The sequence below is a fragment of the Symphalangus syndactylus genome, chromosome 2, assembly GCF_028878055.3.
Source record: "Symphalangus syndactylus isolate Jambi chromosome 2, NHGRI_mSymSyn1-v2.1_pri, whole genome shotgun sequence".
In the NCBI taxonomy this organism is placed as follows: Eukaryota; Metazoa; Chordata; class Mammalia; order Primates; family Hylobatidae; genus Symphalangus; species Symphalangus syndactylus.
Genome location: NC_072424.2, coordinates 140,077,718 through 140,100,189, shown reverse-complemented (window position 1 = coordinate 140,100,189; position 22,472 = coordinate 140,077,718). Strand labels below are relative to the sequence as shown.

General features: G+C 42.5%; 1 protein-coding gene across 5 annotated transcripts in view; it reads left to right on the top strand.

The window, feature by feature from the left end:
* The window catches only part of PRKN (parkin RBR E3 ubiquitin protein ligase), a 1,390,810-nt gene that overhangs the window by 169,693 nt on the left and 1,198,645 nt on the right, over positions 1-22,472 (top strand). The gene's annotated exons all lie outside the window — the stretch shown is intronic.

Here is a 22,472-nt window from a genome sequence, read left to right as displayed (position 1 = left end):
CCAGAGATGCTCTCCGCCCCCAGCAAGGGAGACATGGTGTCAGCAGATTCAGGACGGGTTTTTTTTGTTTGTTTTTGTTTTTTAAAAACACTTCAGTACCTCTTTCAGGGATGTGAAGTTAAAATGAAGTACCATGAGTGCTCACCTGATTTTTGGTTCTTAAGAAGGTGTTTCTCCTATGTAGATTAGTTGTTAACTTGGTGTCCTTGCGGGGTCAGGGGACGAACGGTGGAGCTTTCTATTCTGCTGTCTTGTTCTGCATCTCACTAGATTATCTTTTAAAAACTAGACAGCTCCTGGCTAACACAGTGAAACCCCGTCTCTACTAAAAATACAAAAGATTAGCCGGGCGTGGTGGCAGGCACCTGTAGTCCCAGCTACTCAGGAGGCTGAGGCAGGAGAATGACGTGAACCCGGGAGGCGGAGCTTGCAGTGAGACGAGATTGTGCCACTGCACTCCAGCCTGGGTGACAGAGCGAGACTCCGTCTCAAAAACAAACAAACAAAAAAACAAAACAAACAAAAAAAACTAGATAGCCATTGGCTTTTTTCTTTCGCTCAGTCTATCTCTTAAATATCTACTCCACTGCTATAAACATGTTCTTATACAATGAAAAATATGACCATGGCATTCCTGTGCTTGAAACTGTTTAGTAGATATCATTGCCCAAAGAATAAAGCCCAAGCCCCTTAATACTTAAGGCTCTCCACAACCTGGAGGCCTCAGCTTTATCTCCATCACTCCATGCGCTTGGGACTGCAGCATCTCACACCAGACTGACTGTAGTTGGACACGCTCCATGGATTTCTCCCCGTCGCCCTGCTCCTTTGATCGCCTAGGCTGCAAATGGTCTTTCCTTCTTCAGTACCATCTGGTCAAATACTCCTCAGTTATGGTACAACTCAGACATGACCCTTTTATAAACTCTTTTCTGTTACCTGGAAATGATCTCTGTTATCACCCTCATACCCAGTGGGCATCTTTATAACTTCACAGATTTTGATGTTTTATAATGACTTGGGTTTTTTTTTTTTTGCCTCTCTCTCTCTGGGCTTTAATTGAAAGCCTCCTTTCCATCTTAGTAAAGTTTCTGGAGAAAGAAGACACTCATTAAGTATATACTGATTGACTTGAATGAATATATGTTGGCAATGGATATTTTTGCCACTTTTTACAAATTTATTAATACGATCTGTAATTTATACTTAAGAGAAATATCAATCGTAAACATGATTAGGGTACTGCATTTTAATGAAAAGGACACCAGAAGGGTGTTATGACATTAGTTCAAATTTATGTTTTTACTATATGGGATGTATTAAAAATCACTTCATTTCTGAAGTGTATTAAAAATCACTTGATTTCCCCATGTTTACACTTGTAAAATATAAGACATTGACCCAGGCAACACTTAGAAGATGCATTTGGCCTCTGCATGTCTTTGACCTTCTGGACATTGATTATGACGTGACTTTGATTACTCTGTTTCTCATTTGTAATTGTTATGTGTTGACAGTTATAAACTTATAGGTAATTGATGTCTGCTCTTTTGAACTAATCATGAATATATTGTTAGGCTGATTTTTAACCTAAGCATAAAGCATGTGTATTATTTCTACTTATGAAGCTAATATAGTCAAATAAAAACTTCTAAGGTTTTTATTGCACTTATATGCAAAGAATAGTTGTATCTGAATGAAATCACATTAATGAAATGCTATCTTTGAAACCTAATTATAACCTCTTTATTAATGAACGTAGTAGGGGAAAGAAGTCATATTAATGTCGTTGATAAGTTATGTTTATCCCCTTCTGTCATCATATTAACTGAGAATGAAATACATATAAATAGAAAAAGTTTAATAATAATGGTATCAGATGTTAATTGAGCTTGCTGTTTGTTAGACAACTCGTTTTATATGGAAGAAAGCTGAGACAAGAGAATTTAGCCATGGTCACAGATTAGGTCGCACTAGTTTAAAAAATTTAGGTCCTTAGAGACATCATTTTCATTCCATAACTTTCCTTTCTCGTATGTGAAGAAGAATTAGCCACCTATTTAATTTCTATCTCCATCAACAAAATATCATTAGGATATGTGTTGCTTATTGGTAAGGAATATTGGTAAGGAATAAGAGGCTGAGGTACAGGTGGAGATGTTTTTAAAAGTAATTACTAATGTATAGGAGAAGACAGAAAATGGATAGTTTATCTGTTTAAGCTTTGTGGTGGCCATTACTTTTTATGTAGCCTCTGTAACTGAAAGTCTTTAAGAGACAAGGCTTTCCCTTTTACCAGTGATTCCAACAAGATAAATGCCTCAGCTGGGATGAATTGGGGCTTTTCACAAGTGACCCATAGCTTTCTTGGAGAAATGCTTCTCGGTTTCTTTATGTAACACAATTCCAGGGACAAGGTGAACCTATAGGATAACTATGGGCTGTCTTCCTATATGTCAGTTACGTCCACAAATGGGATGTTAGGGGCTGGGGAAGGCTGTGTGATGGGATGGCGGGGGCTGGGGAAGGCTGTGTGTGTGTCCATGTGGTTTTTAAGGTTTTCATAGAACAAAAATTTTAACCTACAGATCAGCTTAGTGGCCTGTCACAGTCTGTGTCATATGTATTATTTACAAATAGTAGTAGTTTTCATTCTCTCTATAGTGAGTTTCCTGGTAACACAAAAATGTTCGAGTTTCAAAATGTTCATACAACTTACCAATTCCTTTTTTTTTTTTTTTTTTTTTCAGATGGAATCTTGCTCTGTTGCCCAGGCAGGAGTGCAGTGGCACGATCTTGGCTCACTACAAGCTCCACCTCCTGGGTTCACGCCATTCTTCTGCCTCAGCCTCCCAAGTAGCTGGGACTACAGGCACCCGGCACCACGCCCAGCTAATTTTTTGTATTTTTTACTAGAGACGAGGTTTCATCAATTGCCTTTTTAAAGTAGAAGAGTTGGCTGGGCGCGGTGGCTCATGCCTGTAATCCCAGCATTTTGGGAAGCTGAGGTGGGCAGATCACTTCAGCTCCGGAACTTGAGACCAGCCTGGGCAACATGACAAAACTCCATTTCTACCACAAATACAAAAATTAGCTAGGCATGTGGCACATACCTGTGGTCCCAGCTACAGAGGAGGCTGAGGCAGAAGAATCGCTTGAGCCTGGGAGGCAGAGACTGTGATGGGCTAAGATCGCTCCACTGCACTCCAGCCTGAGTGATAGAATGAGACCCCATCTCAGAAATTTAAAAAAAAAAAAAAAAAAAGTAGAAAATTGCTGCGCACGGTGGCTCATGCCTGTAATCCTAGCACTTTGGGAGGCTGAGGCAGGCAGATCACCTGAAGTCGGGAGTTCAAGACCAGCCTGACCAACATGGAGAAACCCCATCTCTACTAAAAATACAAAATTAGCCGGATGTGGTGGCACATGCTTGTAATCCCAGCTACTCGCGAGGCTGAGGCAGGAGAATCGCTTGAATCCGGGAGGCGGAGATTGCGGTGAGCCGAGATGGCACCATTGCACTCCAGCCCGGGCAACAAGAGCAAAACTCCGTCTCAAAAAAAAAAAAAAAAAAAGAAAGAAAATTAAAGCATTCGCTTAAAAGTCAGTGAAAATATGTAAAATAATACGGGGAATCTGGAATAGTTTGAAGTAATGAAGGCTATAACATGAATGCCACTTTCTTTGAGATTCCTGATAATATACTTGTTAGTAAAGATGATGGCATAATAGTCGCCATAAAGAAAAGTGATTTTTTTTGTCATCAAATCACCAAATAAAACCTTTGTCATAAGGAGCAGCCATCTAAAGAGTACATTTAAAAGGAGAGATATAGATGCTTGTGTGTAGATATTAATGTATAGGTTCTCACCATGGTGATTATGCCTAAGAGTCCAAACTTTATTTTCTTGTAGGGTAACTGGGCAAAAATTACAAATTTTGCTGCTCTTGAAGCTTCCCCCATGATCTGATTCCATGTTACCTCTTGAGTTGAAACTCACGTAACAAGAGAAGAATTTGGTAAAGCCTGATGCAGTAGCATCTTTGAGGTGGTCAGAAGAAGCCCTATAGTGTCAAGGATAGATACTGTTGTTAAACAGCACCGTCGGCTGAGCACGGTGGCTCACGTCTGTAATCCCAGCACTTTGGGAGGCCGAGGCAGGTGGATCACTTGCGGTCAGGAGTTTGAGACCAGCCAGGCCAACATGGTGAAACCGCATCTCTACTAAAAATACAAAAATTAGCTGGGTGTGATGGTGGGTGCCTGTAATCCTAGCTACTCGGAAGGCTAAGGCATGAGAATTGCTTGAACCTGGGAGGTGGAGGTTGTAGGGAGGTGGAGGTTGTAGTGAGCCGAGATCATGCCACTGCATTCCAGCCTGGGAGACAGAGCAAGACTCCATCTAAAAAAAAAAAAAAAAAAAAAAGAAAACAAAAAACAGCACCATCGTTCAGTGCCTTTTATGGTCAATGACTGAACAGCTGGCGCTGAGGAGATTACAGATTGCGGTTCAGGGCAAGACCACATGGGCACACCCAGTGAGGCCACAGCAAAGTGCCCTGGGGGCAGTGGTGTTGGGGCCAGGCCCGGGGAAACTGGTGGCATGAGAAAGGACTCTGGCCTCTGACTCCAGCATGTTTGTTCGACTACCAAGCAGCAATGACTGTGGGATGGTGTATTATAACAGCTGGCCCAGCCAGAATACAGGGGATTAAGTGTGGCAGTTCATAGCATTTATTGTGAATTTGAAAGGCCTTCAGAAGTCTTCCAAACTGGAGCCTTATTGGAGATGTTCACATTGGGCAAAAGGAATTGTTCAGCTTTCTGTTGTCCTGGCTTCTGTGCTGGCAACATCAGGGGTTTTCCTGAGTATGGGCAGTAACACACTTGTCATAAGGTAGAGGTGGTGCCTTTCTGTACAATATTGCTTGGATATAAAAGATACAAATCTAATTGTTTAAATGTATTATCTTTTATCTGCTTTATTTCATCAAATGGGGCAGGTGCTCAGTTTCCTTTGTCTGATATCCTATGAAGGTAGGCTCAGGAGAATGACTCATGCCCTGTGCTGCCTTGCCCTCTGCTAGGCTGGCTCGAGTCCTCAGGTTCCCTCACAACTGCAATTCCTATAATAATCACTTGCGTTCTCCTTTTCTAAGCTACAGTTTTCTTTTGTTTTTTGTTTTGTTTTGTTTTGAGATAGAGTCTCATTCTGTCACCCGGTTGGAGTGCAGTGGTGCAATCTCGGCTCACAGCAACCTCTGCTTCCCGGGTTCTGGCGATTCTCCTGCCTCAGCCTCCTGAGTAGCTGGGACTACGGGTGCATGCCACCACGTCCGGCTAATTTTTGTATTTTTAGTAGAGATGGGGTTTCACCGTGTTGGTTAGAATGATCTCGATCTCCTGATTTCATGATCTGCCCGCCTTGGCCTCCCAAAGTGCTGGGATTACAGGTGTGAGCCACTGCACCCGGCATTAGCTACAGTTTCAACGTGATGCAGTAGAGGGGAAAAACAAGAAGGCGTCTGCCAAACTGACACACACACACACACACACACACACACACACACACACACACACACACAGAAAAGCTGAGTAGTTACTGCTTGGTTTCTTCTGCCCGCCTTCAGTTGCCTCTGATCAAAGCTGTTCTCAACTTGGGTTTCCAAAACATTTTGCAGAGAGCTTACAATGGTAAATAACTTCTTGTGCAACAGGTTTGAGATTTTTTCCAGGTTATAATATGTCTTACTTACCTGTTTCTGCATGACAAATAACGACAAACTTAGAGGCTTTACACAGTACGCATGTATTGCCTGTTTCTGCAGCAGGAGATCAGGCCCAGCTAGCCGCCTCCCTGCTTTCAGGGTCCCCTCTAAGCTGCCATATCCTTCTCACTCAATCAAGTTATGTTCTCCAACGTTTCCTCACTTTTTTGTTTTTTTTTTTTTTTTTTTTTTGAGATGGAGTTTCGCTCTTGTTGCCCAGGCTGGAGCCATTTCGGCTCACTGCAACCTCCACCTCCTGGGTTCAAGCGATTCTCCTGCCTCGCCTTCCCGAGTAACTGGGATTACAGGCATACACCACCACACCCAGCTAATTTTTGTATTTTTAGTAGAGACTGGGTTTTATCATGTTGGACAGGCTGATCTCGAGCTTCTGACCTCAGGTGATCCGCCTGCCTCGGCCTCCCAAAGTGCTGGGATTATAGATGTGAGCCACCGGCCTTGAATTCATCCTTTAGAAACTTTAATTGTGAAATGTCAATGGAATAATATTTATAGATGAAACTTGAATTTTTTATTTTTTTGGTATTTTTTCACACAGTGTAACGCTGACATCATTTATTGAAAAATGATATATCTTGAGTGTATTTAAAAACCAAGAGGGTGAGTTATCTCAGCAACAGTGTTTTTGCTAAATGCAGTTGATACCTATTACTGATGAAAAGCAATAGAAAAGAAAGCTTCTATTTGGGTAATGTTTAAAGTTTTTCTTTACCCAATGGATTAGTGTAATTTGCTCTCTCATTTTCATTAATTTTATTGATGACTGAAATTGCTCAGTACTCAAAAAGCTGGAATTTTTTTAACTTTTAAATTTGGCATCCTAGTAAAATCTTGGTTTAAAGAATAGTTTACTGGTTGGGTTAGAAATGAATCAATTTTGTTTAATATACTTTCAAATACTATTATCATGATTAGTAACATCTATTATATTACTCTAGACATGATTTTAAATTCCTCCTTATATATATTCCTCTTTGTATAAATGCCTCCATATATAATATCTATAGCCATTATTGACTTTTGCCAGTCATTTACCATGTGTTTACATTGGGGTATCACATACTGACCTGTGCACCAACCTGTGAGCCCTTCCTACTTGGTTTTTTGTTGCATGTGGCTGAAAAGTCTGTTAGAAGCATAGTCCATTGCATATAAAAGGAGCTGAATAAGTGACTTTTGAGTTAGATATATAATAGGTGTAGCACAGAATTCCTCCTTTCTATAAAGCCCCCCAAATAATTATATTTCATCATTTTTCTTGATAGTTGATACATTCTGCTTTTGGAATTTTTCCCACAATCACAAACTCCATTGTTAAATTCTCAGTCTCATTTTAGAACATTTCTGTGGTGACCTGGCCTTGGCTGGGTCTTTCGCCTTCTCTGGAGGCCGTCCCAAGGTATGCGTGGCTCTGGCAAGGCCATGAGATGCTTTCTCCTCAACACCAGCCAAGCCGCCATTCCCATTGCTCTGGTAAAAACCCCTGATGTTCATGCCATTGGGCTCTGCTGTGCTCCCCCCACCCCGTGTTGCTAGTGTCATCTGTTAACCTCCTGCCCCCCCAACTCACTGAGGATGTTTATCTCTCCTGTCCGCCACCGCCAGGTTCTCCAAATTCTGTCCGTTTTCTTTTCTTTTTTATTTATTTATTTATTTAGAGATGGAGTTTTGCTCTTGCTGCCCAGGCTGGAGTGCAATGGGGTGATCTTGGCTCGCTGCAACCTCTGCCTCCCGAGTTCAAGCGGTTCTCCTGCCTCAGCCTCCCGAGTAGCTGGGATTACAGGTATTACCACCACGCCCGGCTAATTTTGTATTTTTAGTAGAAATGGGATTTCTCCATGTTGGTCAGGCTGGTCATGAACTCCCGACCTCAGGTGATCTGCCCGCCTCAGCCTCCCAAAGTGCTGGGATTACAGGCGTGAGCCACTGCGCCCGGCCATTCTGTCTGTTTTCTTGGCAATTCATTATTTACATGAATGGCCCCCTCAGTGTCGTATATCTTCATTCATTGATCTACTCATCTTCAGTGACATTTTCTTCTACTCTATTCTCATCGAACACTCTCAGGGTAACAGAGTCAAACTAGATGTTACTTCACCTCCAAAATAACAAAATGAAGCATTTGCGTCTCCAGCGACAGCTGCGGTGCTTGCAGAGCCCTTGCTCTGTTAACCTCCATGGGACTCCCTCTCCACTTTCTCGCCTTCCCCAACCCTCCTGCCGTGACTCCTGTCTTTATCCACCTGAGATTCCAGAGTTCATCATTTCACTCATGTTCTTTCAGCTGCCTTTTCCCCACTCACTTTTATTTATTTATTTATTTTTTTGAGATGGAGTCTTGCTCTTTTGTCCATACCAGAGTGCAGTGATGCAATCTCGTCTCGCTGCAACCTCCGCCTCCAAGTTCAAGAGATTCTCCTGCCTCAGCCTTCTGAGTAGCTGATATTACAGGTGCCCACCACCACGCCCAGTTACCCACACGGTTTTTATTGCACTTCCTGAGCAAATGCATAGCTTTAAATGACTGTGGTGGTCTGTGTATTGTTTTCTTTCCCTTGAAGCTTGAGGGTGTTGTTTTTTTTTTTTGGTAGTAAACATTTGGGTAAACCGAAGACACTGTAAGTTCACATCAGCAGACGGCTTTTCCCTCCTTGTCAGTACCCAGTTTCCCGAGGTATGAGCTCCCACTTTCTACAGCACCCCACTCTATACCTATCCCTTACTTCTAATAAGACCTCCCACTCCCCCCACCCTCCCCTGCCTCTTTCTTTCTGGCTCCTCACTTTGCCTTATACATTACTGCAATTTAAGATGACACCAAGAGCACTCACTTTCTTCTCTTCTGTTTCTTGAGAAAAAGCGTCCTTTCTCCTCTTAGATGTGAAGGCCTCCGCTTGCGCTGGACACCCACCTCTGCCTCATCAAAGAGGTTGTTTCTTTGGCTGGTCCCCCTCTCCTTTATTGCCTTCTCTCATTTCCCCAATGCACATCGTGTTGTAAGAGCATCTGCCTCTTAAAGGACTTACCTGGACCCCACTCACTTCACTTCTTGCCCCTTTTTCCCTTCCCATTTAATCTTCCCTCCCCTGAGACAGCATCACCAACAGCTTTGGGCAATGCCAAGCCCAGTTAGATGCTCCTCTCGTTTGTTCATACGCAGCCTCTCTCCTACATTAGGCACTGTGGAACCACCCCCTCCGGTTGAAACTCTGCTTTCTTGGCTTCTGAGCCCTGGTTTTCCCCCTACATCTATGATTCTTTCTGCTTAGCGTTGTGAGCCTTTTCTGGCTTGAACCTGAGCAACTTCTGAAGGTTGAAGGTCCTCAGAGCTTGGCCCCACGTCCTCTCTATCTTCTCCCTGCATTATATTCCCATGGCTTTAGAAACCATCTATATGCTAATGACTCCCAAATTTATATCTCCAGCTCTGCTCTCCTCTCAGCACTCCCGTCTCATTTATCCAAATTACTTACCTGACAACTCCACGCGGATGTTTCTCAAACATCTCAAATGTAATATGTTCAAAACTAAACTCTTGCTTTTTTTCATGGAAACTTATTTCTCCGTGAATCTTCTCCATCTCAGTGAATGACACCTCATTCCACATAATTGCCGAAGTAAAAAGACTTGATGGATTTTGATTCTGCACTTCCCACACTTCCATATCCAATCTATCCACAAAAATGGTTGATATACCTCCAGAGTACATTTTCCATTGCCACTGCGATAACCCGCCGGCACCTTGCTTTGTCTCTTGCCACCCGCTGATACAGTGTTCAAGGTACTCTTATTAAAACGTAGATCCGTCCCTTCACTTCCCTGCTAAAACCCCGTTTTTTCCCCCTACATTGCATGTAGCACTTTAAGTCACTCTCCTGGCCAGCATAGCCATGACTGGCCTGGTTTCTGTCTTTGTTCTCCGACTCACACCTATGGCCACCAACGCCTAGTCACCTGATTTTCCATTTGTGCAACAAACCGGATTTGTGTACTTTGTTCACACTGTTCCCTTTGTTTTGGAATGTGTTTTCCTTCCCTCTTCTCATGGCTGTGTTCTTTTTATTCAAGTTTCTATCTAGATCTCATCTCTGATTTATTTCTCTAACCATTTCTTCTAGGTGGGATACCTAGTTATTCTTGACACAATATCAGTTTTATTTCCTCCATAGCATTTTGTGTTTTATAGTGAGCACTTTGTATATTTGCTTCTATATTATCTGTGTCTTCCACTAGACTCCAAGTCTCATCATCACACACTGACTGCTGAGCACATAGTAGGGATTAATAATTGTTAATGAATGCATAACTTGATCCGTCAATCTCCAAAACAAATGAAATATTCAAGGATTGTGGAGGACAAGAGAAGAAATGGTCTGTTTCTTCAGGTAGCTCACAAATACATGTTACAAGGACGAGACCGGAGCTTCTGTATGAACTTACTCTGCCCTCAACAGAAACCAAACCATCTTCTGGGTGGTTCTTACACAGGTTTCTTTGCTTTATAAAAACTCAACCATGTACTTACGAGTTGTGTATGTTTTTATATATGGTTGCACCTCAATAAAAAGGCATATCCAAAAGAAAAAAGGAAAAGGGAAAGATGCTAAGAAATACTTGCCTAATTTTCTGCAACAAGACTTTATTTTTATAGTAGGAAGACTGACAACAATTCTCTAAGAACAAAAGAAATCTCTGAATAACTGTATATTTAGAGAAAGGGAGTTATTCATTCTCATTCTTTGTTTATGATATTCTTTTATAGCTCTTATTTTGTAAGTTTATAACACTTTAACGAGCCTCCTTAAATTTCATTTAACTTGTTATGGACTGGAAATTGGGTATAGTTTTCAGACGTTGGTCTGGTGAGTGAGATTTATACCTGGTGGAATTAGTACATAGTTTTGGGATTTGTATGCCCAAGTGCGTGTTCTCTATCAAATTTGCTACTTGCGCTGTTTCACTGGCAGACCTGTTAATAGAATCTCATCTGTATGTGTGTCTCACAGACTACTTTGAAGTGAGGAATATTCACAAAGGCCTATTACAAGCATCAGATCACTAGATCACTAAAAGAGATGGTAAGAAGGGTCTTGAAATTACATACAGAAGAGAATTTGCTGTTATGCTTAGTCATACATACATTCTCTCAGTTTCAATCCTAGAGATCTGTCAGGTGGGTATGCGTAGGATATGAGCAGCCACCAGCCAGCCAGATGCCTCCTGGCAATAGTCTTCTAACCAGGACCTGAAGTCAATGTCATTACATCACACGCCACTCCAGTAGGCTGCGTGACATGGCACTGTCACAGCATGACACACAGGGAAGTGTTTCTAGTTTCCAGAACATTTCTGAAACCCACATCTTCCTTCTACATCTTTGTAAGAACTTAAATATGGTGTGATGTTATTGCACATCCACCAGAGACTTGACGCTTTCTGTTTAAAACCTAACATATGCTTAGATATTAATAAAATAGACTCTAGAACCAACTCCTCTGAAATGGGCCTGTAACAGATGCTGTACTGCTCAGAAACTTTACCAAGTAGCAGTAGAGCCCAGCCTCGCCTGGTGACTTACATACCCCTAGGAGAGTCTTTAACCAAAGACTGACAAGGATGGGGGTGTTTACTCCAGCTCCTCCTTCTCCCACCCCTCATCATCTGCCCATCCCCCAAACAGGACAACTCTGAGAAGTGTCTCTAGAGTTCTCTTGTAGCAATGAGCCAAAATAACCCTTCATAAGAATTTATCTAATGACACACCCTTGTTGGGCTTCCTTCCTTTCCCTGTCTAACCCCCAGACCCTCTATTTATTTCTCCCTTGGGACAGTCCTTACTAATAATTCATTTTCACTTAGGGTCTGCTTCTAGGAAATCCTACCTAAGACAGGCTTCATTCCACGTAAAGGCCGAAGTTACTGTGATATTTTACTATCCTTGACTTTTAGCTACATACTTATTATTATTATCATTCTTATTTTATCCTTTACACTACCTTGATCACTGGAGTAACCTTAACCTACCTGCACATAGATCTTTATTTTCTATTGTGAAGGTGATATTATTAGGAACCACCAACTGAAATTTTACCACCTCTATAAAATACCAGACAAACGGTGAGACAAATTTAGCTTCATCATCCACTGTGTGGCTTTTTCTTTTTGTTTTACATTAATCCCTATTAAAGAGATTATTGGTCAGATGTGGTGGCTCACGCCTGTAATCCCAGCACTTTGGGAGGCCGAGGCAGATGATCACCTGAGGGCAGGAGTTCAAGACAGCCTGGCCAACATGGTGAAACCTCATCTCTACTAAAAGTACAAAAATTAGCCGGGCATGGTGGCACATGCCTGTAGTCCCAGCTACTCAGGAGGCTGAGGCAGGAGAATCACTTGAACCCAGGAGGCAGAGGTTGCAGTGATTTGAGATTGCACCACTGCACTTCAACCTGGGCCACAGAGCAAGACTCGGTCAAAAAAAAAAAAGATTATCACATTCTATTACTATTAGTTTTGTCCTTCTACCTCCCCTACTAGGCTGTTATCTACTCAAGGGTAGGGCTCTGATTTTATCCATCTTTCAAATGTGTGTAGAAACTAATCGCTAATAATAAAAGTTAAGTAAATTCAAAATTCTAGAAGCACATGATTTTGTCTAGAGATAACATGTCGAAGGTGCTGTTGACATAATTTTTATAATGTCTGAGAAATGATAACTAATAGCAGGACTACCAAGCATTTTTCTGTTTCTCAAAACAAACTTCATGGAAACCTGTGTTTTAGTCATTTTGGGCTTCTATAATAAATTACCATAGACGGCCTATAAACAGCAGAAATGTATTTCTCACACTGCTGGAGGCTGGAAGTCAGGCTGGAAATCAGGTGTCCACAAGTTCTGGTTCCCAGGAGGGCCCTCTTCTGGGTTGAAGATGGCCATCTTCTGGGTGTGTCCTCACACTGAGGAAGGAGGCAGAGCTAGCTTCTGGGATCTCTAATCCCACTCATGAGGGTTCTACCCTTGTGCCCTAATAACCCTCCGAATGCTCCACCTCCTAATACCATCACCTTGGGGGGCAGGATTTCAACATATAAATTTGAGGGGAAGATTGAATCCATAACAGCCTCAGATGGAATGATATGATGGGAAATCCCTTTATCTCAAAGGACCAAGAATTCCCACCTCCTGTGGAGGACACCGTTTACCTTCCTTAGTCAGCAGGAAGATAAGGGGAGTGAGCGGACCAGTGAAATGCACCTGAGAGTTATTTACCCAGTGCCATTTCTAAAATGTCACGTTATTTAACTTGAGATGATTGCCACAGGAAATAACCCATGAAATAGCTCTTGGTCTTTTTGAAATTTTGTGTCATTATTAGACTCGTTCATCAAGAAATTTGCACCTGAGCTCATTACAGCTCAAGCTCAAATGGCTTTCAAATGAAAATGTCTTTTAGCTTAAATAGGAAGGATAGCCATCCTTCCAAAGGAAATGGACAATTGTATTAATGTCTCTTTGGTTTGTATTACAATCCATCTAACTAGTATTTACAAACGAAATGAAGCATTATTTGAATGTCAGTTGTTTCTAGAGAGATAAATGGGATTATGTACTTAATTAGGAGAATTCCTGTTCCTGGGTCCAGATTTAAGACTGATCTTTGTGTTTGATGTTGAGGCATGATTTTCTCTCAGGAAATATAGGCAGAAACCTAAATATGCATTCACATTTTTCTGAATGTTTAAAAAACTGTCAGACAGAGGGCCAGGCACAGTGGCTCATGCCTGTAATTTCAGCGCTTTGGGAGGCTGAGGCAGGCAGATCATGAGGTCAAGAGATTGAGATCATCCTGGCCAACATGGTGAAACCCATCTCTACTAAAAATACAAAAATTAGCTGGGTGTAGTGGCGTGCACCTGTAATCCTAGCTACTCGGGAGGCTGAGGCAGGAGAATCACTTGAACCCAGGAGATGGAGGTTGCAGTGAGCCAAAATTGCACCACTGCACTCCAGCCTGGCGGCAGAGCAAGACTCCGTCTCAACAACAACAAAAACAAAAACAAAAACTCAGAGAGGAAGTAGGGGCCACCTTCCAGTGTCAGGAGGGAGGTTAATGGTGTCTCGATCCTTGCTGACTTTGTGTCCTTAGCACAGCCTAATGAGGAATGGTAGGAGACCAGTGGATGTGAGGTTCAAGGCAACTTCTGATCAGATCTTGGCCCAGTTAATAACTGTGGGCCAGGCACGGTGGCTCATGCCTATAATCCTAGCACTTTGGGAGGCCGAAGCGGATGTATCTCCTGAGGTCAGGAGTTCGAGACCATCCTGGCCAACATGGTGAAACCCCGTCTCTACTAAAAATACAAAAATTAGCCCAGTGTGGTGGTGCGTGCCTGTAATCCCAGCTACTTGGGAGGCTGAGGCAGAAGAATCGCCTGAACCCAGGAGGCAGAGGTTGCAGTGAGCTGAGATTGTGCCATTGCAGTCCAGCCTGGGCAACAAGAGCAAAACTCCTTCTCAAAAAATAATATAATAATAATAACTAACTGTGACATTGGGAGCGCTGCTTAATTTATCTGGACTTCATTTATCTCCTCTATTAAGTGGGAGAAAGAATTCCTGCCTACTTCAATGGAAGGGTTTTTGTAAATATCCAATTAGGTAAAAGTTCTGAAAGTCCTTTGAAATAAATAATATAGGCCGGGCGCGGTGGCTCACATCTGTAATCCCAGCACTTTGAGAGGCCGAGGAGGGCAGATCACGAGGTCAGGAGATTGAGACCATCCTGGCTAACACAATGAAACCCTGTCTCTACTAAAAATACAAAAAATTAGCCGGGCAAGATGGCGGGCGCCTGTAGCCCCAGCTACTCAGGAGGCTGAGGCAGGAGAATGGCGTGAACCCCGGGGGGCTGAGCATGCAGTGAGCCTAGATCATGCCACTGCACTCCAGCCTGGGCGACAGCGAGACTCCGTCTCAAAAAATAAATAAATAAACAAAAAGTAATACAAAGAACTATACAGATATAAAATATTGTTATTTTCACCTTTGATAAAATTTGGCTGTAACATGAGAAGCAAGACTTAGTAATCTTGCCGTGCCCTCAGTAAATGCTGCTAGTGTAACTAATTTCATATGTGACATATAGATGATAAACGAAGAGAGGATTTATTATGGTTTTGTTGTAGTTTGTTTTGTTCTTCTGGTTTATTCTAGTTCTTGGAAGTAGATGGGGAAAAATTCTGCAATGATGTATACCAGAAACATAATAGGCAAGACTCATTAAACCAGAAAGTTCCCGACTGGGTCTGGCATCTGGGAAATTCAGCATATGCTACCAGTTGAATATTGTGATTGGCATATGTTTGGCATTTGTCATATGGAGACACCCGAAGCTCTAAGCAGTAGTAGAATAGCAAGCCCCTTGGTGGAGACAAATGAAAAATGTTTTATTATTAACCCAAGGAAATAAAACTCTGATAAAACTATGAATAATGCAAATAAAAGTATGTGAGTGAAAAAAAAGAATCAAGGGAAAAGTGCTATTTTCCTAAACTGTGGCTTGGTTGTTTGGTGCTGGTTGTTTCAGTCTGACACATTGATTCTCTTTCAATTAGGCATGTGTTTTGCTTCTGTTAGATGAAAGGAGACATCAAGTTAGTGTAAGAAATAGTGTGTTTTGGGCCAGGTGCAGTGGCTCACGCCTGTAATCCCAGCACTTTGGGAGGCCGAGGAGGGTGGATCACCTGAAGTCAGGAGTTCGAGACCATCCTGGCCAGCATGGTGAAACCCCGTCTACTAAAAATACAAAAATTAGCCGGGCGTGGTGGCACACTCCTGTAATCCCAGCTACTTGGGAAGCTGAGGCAGGAGAATAGCTTGAACCCAGGATGGGGAGGTTGCAGTGAGCCGAGATCACGCCAGGGTGACAAGAGTAAAACTCAAAGAAAAAAAAAATGTTTGTTTCAAATGGCTAAATTTTCCTTGGCCAAATAACAAGGTCAAAACTATATACGGACCTGGTGCTGTGGCTCATGCCTATAATCCCAGCACTTTGGGAGGCCGAGGCAGGCGGATCACTTGAGGTCAAGAGTTCGAGACCAGCCTGGCCAACATGGTAAAACCCTGTCTCTACTAAAAATACAAAAATTAGCTGGGCCTGGTGGCGCACGCCTATAATCCCAGGTACTTGGGAGACTGGGGCAGGAGCATCGCTTGAACCCAGGAAACAGAGGTTGCAGTGAGCTGATATCACACCACTGCACTCCAGCCTGGGCAACAGAGTGAGACTCTGTCTCAAAAAAAACAAAAAAACAACTGCATACACTTTTACATGGTAATTGCTTTTGGCTTAAATTTAACTTTTATAACTTAACAAATTGAGATAACTGAATAACCATTGCTTCTTGTGTGCCATAGAAGATATACTGATAGAATGAACAGTATAGACTCTTAAATTCTATTGAAACTTCTTACCTCTAATAACAACCCTGAACTAAGTCACCTGTTACATATCCTAATTTCTTCAGTTTTGAAGCACCATACTCATTTGCTAATTGCCCACATCTTTTGTTCCCCCATTACCAATTCAGAGGAGAAAATTTTTAGACTTCTTTTCTCTATTAAATTTTTCCTTTGTTAGATTATAATTATCAAACATGTTTAAAAGTTGAAGAGAACAAAGTGAGATAATCTGTGATTATTCAAACTTAATTATTTTAGTGTCATCTGACATTAATTTCCTTAGAATAATAAATGTTATATAATTTTTAAAAAATTCTATTAGAATACCATTAACATAATTATAACCTGAAATGTTTTCCTCATATATAAGGAAGGTTAATACGATCGTTGTATCAAGCATGCTTAAAATTTAAATCACCAAATGCCCAATGGGAATTGGGCAAATTATATGCAGCCATGGCAGCTCTGTCAAGCAACTTACTTACACCACCTAAAATCCTGGTGTGTTTTGTCTGCCTTTTCCAAGAAGTGGAGCAAATTTCTGTGTAATTCTAGCAGTTCACAGAAATCAAGACCGGTATCTCTTCTTGACAACTTAAGCCTGATACTGGATGGAATACCAAGACAATTTAGATTTCTTTTTTATTATTATTGTACTTTAGGTTTTAGGGTACATGTACATAATGTGCAGGTTTGTTACATATGTATCCATGTGCTGTGTTGGTTTGCTGCACCCATTAACTCATCATTTAGCATTAGGTATATCTCCTAATGCTGTCCCTCCCCCCTCCCCCCAACCCACAACAGTCCCCAGAGTGTGATGTTCCCCTTCCTGTGTCCATGAGTTTAGATTTTTTTTTTATTTTTTTCTTTTTATTTTCTGAGACGGAGTCTCACTCTGTTGCCCAGGCTGGAGTGCAGTGGCGCAATCTCGGCTCACTGCAACCGCTGCCTCCCAGGTTCAAGTGATTCTCCTGCCTCAGTCTCCCGAGTAGCTGGGATTACAGGCTCCTGCCTCTACGCCCAGCTAATTTTTTGTATTTTTAGTAGAAACAGGGTTTCACCATGTTGGCCAAGCTGGTCTCCAACTCCTGGCCTCGTGATTCGCCCGCCTCGGCCTCCCAAAGTGCTGGGATTACAGGCGTGAGCCACCGTGCCCGGTTGACAATTCAGATTTTAAAATGAACTTGAGACCGGGCATAGTGGCTCACGCCTGTAATCCCAGCACTTTGGGAGGCTGACCGGTGGGTGGGTCACCTGAGGTCAGGAGTTGGAGATGAGCCTGGCCAACACGGTGACACCCCATCTACACTAAAAATACAAAAATTATCCGGGCATGGTGGCACATGCCTGTAATCCCAGCTACTCAGGAGGCTGAGGCAGGAGAATGGCGTCAACCCAGGAGGTGGAGGTTGCCATGAGTCAAGATTGCGCCACTGCTCTCCAGCCTGGGTGACAGAGCGAGACTCTGTCTCAAATAAATAAATAAATAAAGTAAATAAAATAAATGTGAGATCGCATAGGAGAGAACATTCTGTGCGTACATTTAAAGTGAGAAGATAAAAATACAAGATCACTGATTATCAGTCAAAGTAAATAAATGACACTGAGATGGATGAAATTTTAATACCTACAACTTTGCTTCTGTGGTCACTAAAAGTGTGCAATGTCAAATAAAGCTTTTGTAGTCTCCTGTGCTGTATAATTAACTTTCATTGTCACTTAAATAACATAAACATCCCTTTCTTCTGGCTGCCCCTCTCACATGACTTAGAATCTCTATTTAATTCTGTGCTATGAGCATTCCTCTGTTTCTATATAACATGATTTTGCAGCACAGGTTTGCTCATGTGGGAGTGCTAGAGATGATTAGACTCAGTGCAGTGACATTACCTGGCATCTCTGTCCTCAGAGTTGTGTTATTTTATGAGCATCTTATATGGTTATGTATCCATTATGTACTGCCTATTTTATATGCATCTATGTATTTATCCATGCAACAAAAGTTCTCCTTGGTCAGTTTCTTCTCAACATTTTTGTCCATGATCCTCATAAAGTCATAGCACATTCATAGAAGGTACAAATCTGAAAAGGTGAGCTAGTAGAGTACAAGAGATAACAGAATCAAAAATGAAATGATTGCAATAAGCTGCAAGAAGAATTTTGGTTTTGCTAAACCAAAATTGGACTTAACGGGGATGAAATTAAAGGTTTCATAGTCAGAAACCTTTCATAGAGTCCAGGACCTAGGACGGCTCTCTTCTCACTGGCCCCTTTGCTGGGCCTGCACCTTGCCATGTTTTTTTGTTTGTTTAGCTTTCCAAAACATGATTGTATGCAATAACAAGATTGAGGCTATCTGTTGGCCTGGGCAGGAGTTAAGATGATGAAAGCTCTAGGACTCAGGGTTGACCACAAGCTCAGTGTCAGCCAATTGTATCAAGTACAGGTATAATGATGGTCTTAGGCTGAGTTACTTAAAGTGTGACAGGGTCTGAATAATCACAAGTATTGTAGAACTCTCTCCTCCTCTACCTAATAAGGAGAGCTGGTTTTGAGGAAGGTCCTTTTGTTTTGCCGAGCTGACTGGCTGACTGGGGAGGCGAGGAACTTAGAACACACTTCAGAAAAATTTAGAACAAAGGCTACCTGGGTTTGGGATTGGACTGGGAAGAGGAGATTCCTGAAGAGTTGAAACAGAGGCTGAGGGAGGGCCTCGGAGGGAATAAAGGGAGGAGGAAAGATGTGAGCAGCTGCTGTGAGGGGTGGAACTGGGAGGAGAAGTGGGAGGGAATTTTCTGCCGATTTGACTGCTCTGGGCCAAGGTGCTAAGATTAGCCAAGAAGCCTGGGATTATCAAGGTGAGTTTTCTAGATTAGCCTGTGTAATAGTCCAATCATATTCCTGGCTTAATATGTCAATCTGAATTTTTGTCCCTGGTCCTGGCATTAAAGGACACAGAAAAACTAGAGTTTTCCCAGCAGAGGAAAACTGTTCAGAAATTGTGATCAGAGGGACTTCTGACTGAAGTGGACATGTTTAATTTAGAGAAGGAAAGACCAGGGGACACCAACTGACTGTTGTCAGTTATTAGTGGCACCGTCACTAGGAAAGAGGGATCAGTTTGCTCAGTGTTGCCTCAGAGAAGCAGTCCTGGGGGGAGTCGACCATTGGGTCAGTAGGAGGAAGAACCCTCAGAGGGGCTGGAAGTGTCCATCAGCTGTTAGGGCACTCGGCAGAGCAGTGAGCCCCCCGCTACAGAAGCCCAAGCCCAACCGAGATGACCCTCTACCCTCTGTCGGGGGTTTGCACGAGTGCTGTGCTCTGTGCCCTGGGTGGAGGTGGAGGTGACTGTCAGTGTTTGCTTCCAAGTCAGTAGGGAAGGAATTAGTATCTATGCTATATGCTATATGCTTCATGCATTGCACTTATTTTCTCACTTAAATTTCTGAGAGACATAATGTTCTCTATGAATGAAGGTTTGGGGGCTCAGGCCTATTAAGTCACTTGCTGTTCAGTGGTCAAATGATTTGAGCCCCAGATCTATTTTGCTTCAAAACTAGTGTTCCTCATTCATCACGCTGTCTCTGATAACTAACCAGCATCTCAATATTAAGCTCTCTTGTTGAAATGCCGTATGTAAAACATTTGTGGCAAGCGTGTTTCTTATAGATTTAAGGAGCAGTATATTATAGTGGTTAAGACATGGGTGTTGGATTAATCAGACATAGGTTAGAGTCTCAATTCTGCCTGTTAATAGCCCTGTGACTCTTGGGCAAGTAACATCTCTGGGCTTTGGTTAACCCATACAGTAGTTACCTCACAGGGCTATTTTGAGGATTAAATAAAATAATGTAGAGAGAATGCACCTGATGTCAATGGTTTTCATTGCTGCAATATTTAATACCTATCTAGACATCAAAGGAAAAGAGATGAAATACTAAGTAATATCCCTAAAAGAAGCACTTGAACTGAAAATATTTAGGATCATTGGACTACTCCTTTGCACCTGTAATCCCTATCATCTGAATTCTCTTACCTTCCACAACCTGGGAACTTGGGTATCTGTAATATCACTTCTGCAGTCAATATTTGACTTGACCCTCACCTTAACAAACTCACCGAACACAACAGCCTTGTGTTTTAGTCCCAAGGGCACAGGAATCATTAGTCAAATCAATGACCAGGATAGTCATAGGACGCCCATACTCATAGAATTCATCCGTTTGTCAGCTACTAGCCAATCACTGAATGTCAGCAAAGCTCAGCAGATATTGGGGCCAGACTCTCTTGCTAGACAAAAACTAGGTGGCTTAGTTTTAAACTCTTATATTTATGGTATTCCTTCTTATCATCTCTCTCCTAGTTGTTTAACGCTAAACAGCTGCAAAATGATGGCTGCTTGTTGTAGAGGGCAGCTGACCAAAAATAAGGAAACAGAGGAGGGATGCCAAACTATCAGGGATTCAGAAATGTGTTTCTGAGAATGCTCTTTGGGCCATTCTCAGCTGAACTACCTGCAAACTAAGAAATCTTAATCCCTGGGCCTCAAACCTACTGAATCAGAAGTGCAGATTGAGAGGCCTGGGGATTTTCATTTAACAGTCACCTTGGGTGATTGGCTTATGTTTCTTCTGCAAGAACTCCATCCCAGCAGCAGTAGAGTCCAGAGCCTAGGACGGCCCACTTCTCGCTGGCCTCTTTGCTGGCCCCTGGCCCTGTGCCCCTGCCCTTGCCCTCCCTGTCTGGACGGCCCTCCCCAGTTATCTGCATGATGCATGCCTCAACTTTTAGGCTTTCCTGAAATGTCACCTTATCGTGAGGCCTTCCTGATCACCCTATATGAAATGATGCACCATGCACTTATCACCATCCTAACAGATTCTGTGGCTTACTCAGCCTCGTGTCTGTCTCCCCACATAAGGGCAAGGGTTTTGGCAGCTTTGTTCACTGTTGTACTGCCTGAGCCCAGAACAACCTCTGACACCTAGGAGGGACTCTGTGTTTGAAAACCCTAAGGAAGAATCAGGGAAGAGAGGCCTCCATCGTACAGGGAGTTGTGCAATTGATGTGAGGATTTCTGAAGACCTCTTTGTGTTCTAATCCTACATTGCCCTTTTAACTTGGATTGTAATTTAAAAGTATTAAGACATCAAAAATGGTGAAAAGTTTAGACATGTAGACATCAATGACTTTAGAGATTGCTTTCCATATAGTGAGAATGACATGTGACAGATACTTGGACAGATATGTCCAGAAATTCTAGGGTCTTTGTATAATTTTTAATTTTTTTTTTTTTTTTTTTTTGAGCCAGAGTTTCGCTCCTGTCACCCAAGCTGGAGTGCAATGGCGCAATCTCGGCTCACTGCAACCTCTGCCTCCCGGGTTCAAGTGATTCTTGTGCCTCAGCTCCAGAGTAGCTGGGATTACAGGCACCCACCACCATGCCTGGCTAATTTTTATATTTTTAGTAGAGATGGGGTTTAACCATGTTGGCCAGGCTGGTCTCGAACTCCTGACCTCAGGTGATCCACCTGCCTCAGCCTCCCAGAGTGCTGGGCTTACAGGCATGAGCCACCACACCCAGCCAGTTAATATTCTTTTATAATTTTAACTTGGGGAAACTGAGATGACTTGTATTGTTTCAACTTTTGGCACCTTTTTCAGGATTGTATTCTGCCTACCTGTATTATTGGGGTTGTAATAAACATTAATGGGATCTTTGAATTTATTTAAATTCATGGCCGGGCATAGTGGCTTAGGAGGCTGAGGCAGGAGAATTGCTTGAACTCATGAGGCAGAGATTGCAGTGAGCCGAGACCACACCATTGCACTTCAGCCTGGGTGACAGAGCAAGACTCTATCTCAAAAAATAAAAAATAAAATAAATTCAGCTGGGTGCAGTAGCTCACGCCTGTAATCCCAGCACTTTGGGAGGCCGAGGCAGATGGATCACCTGAGGTCAGGAGTTTGAGAGCAGCTTGGCCAACCTGGTGAAACCCTGTCTCTACTAAAAATACAAAAATTAGCTGGGCGTGGTGGTGGGCGCCTATAATCCCAGCCACTCGGGAGGTTGAGGTAGGAGAATCACTTGAACCTGGAGGTTGCAGTGAGCTGAGATCAGGCCATTGCACTCCAGCCTGGGTGACAGAGGGAGACTCCGTCTCAAAACAAAACAAAACAAAATAAAATAAATTCTCAACAATTTTTTTTTGAGAAA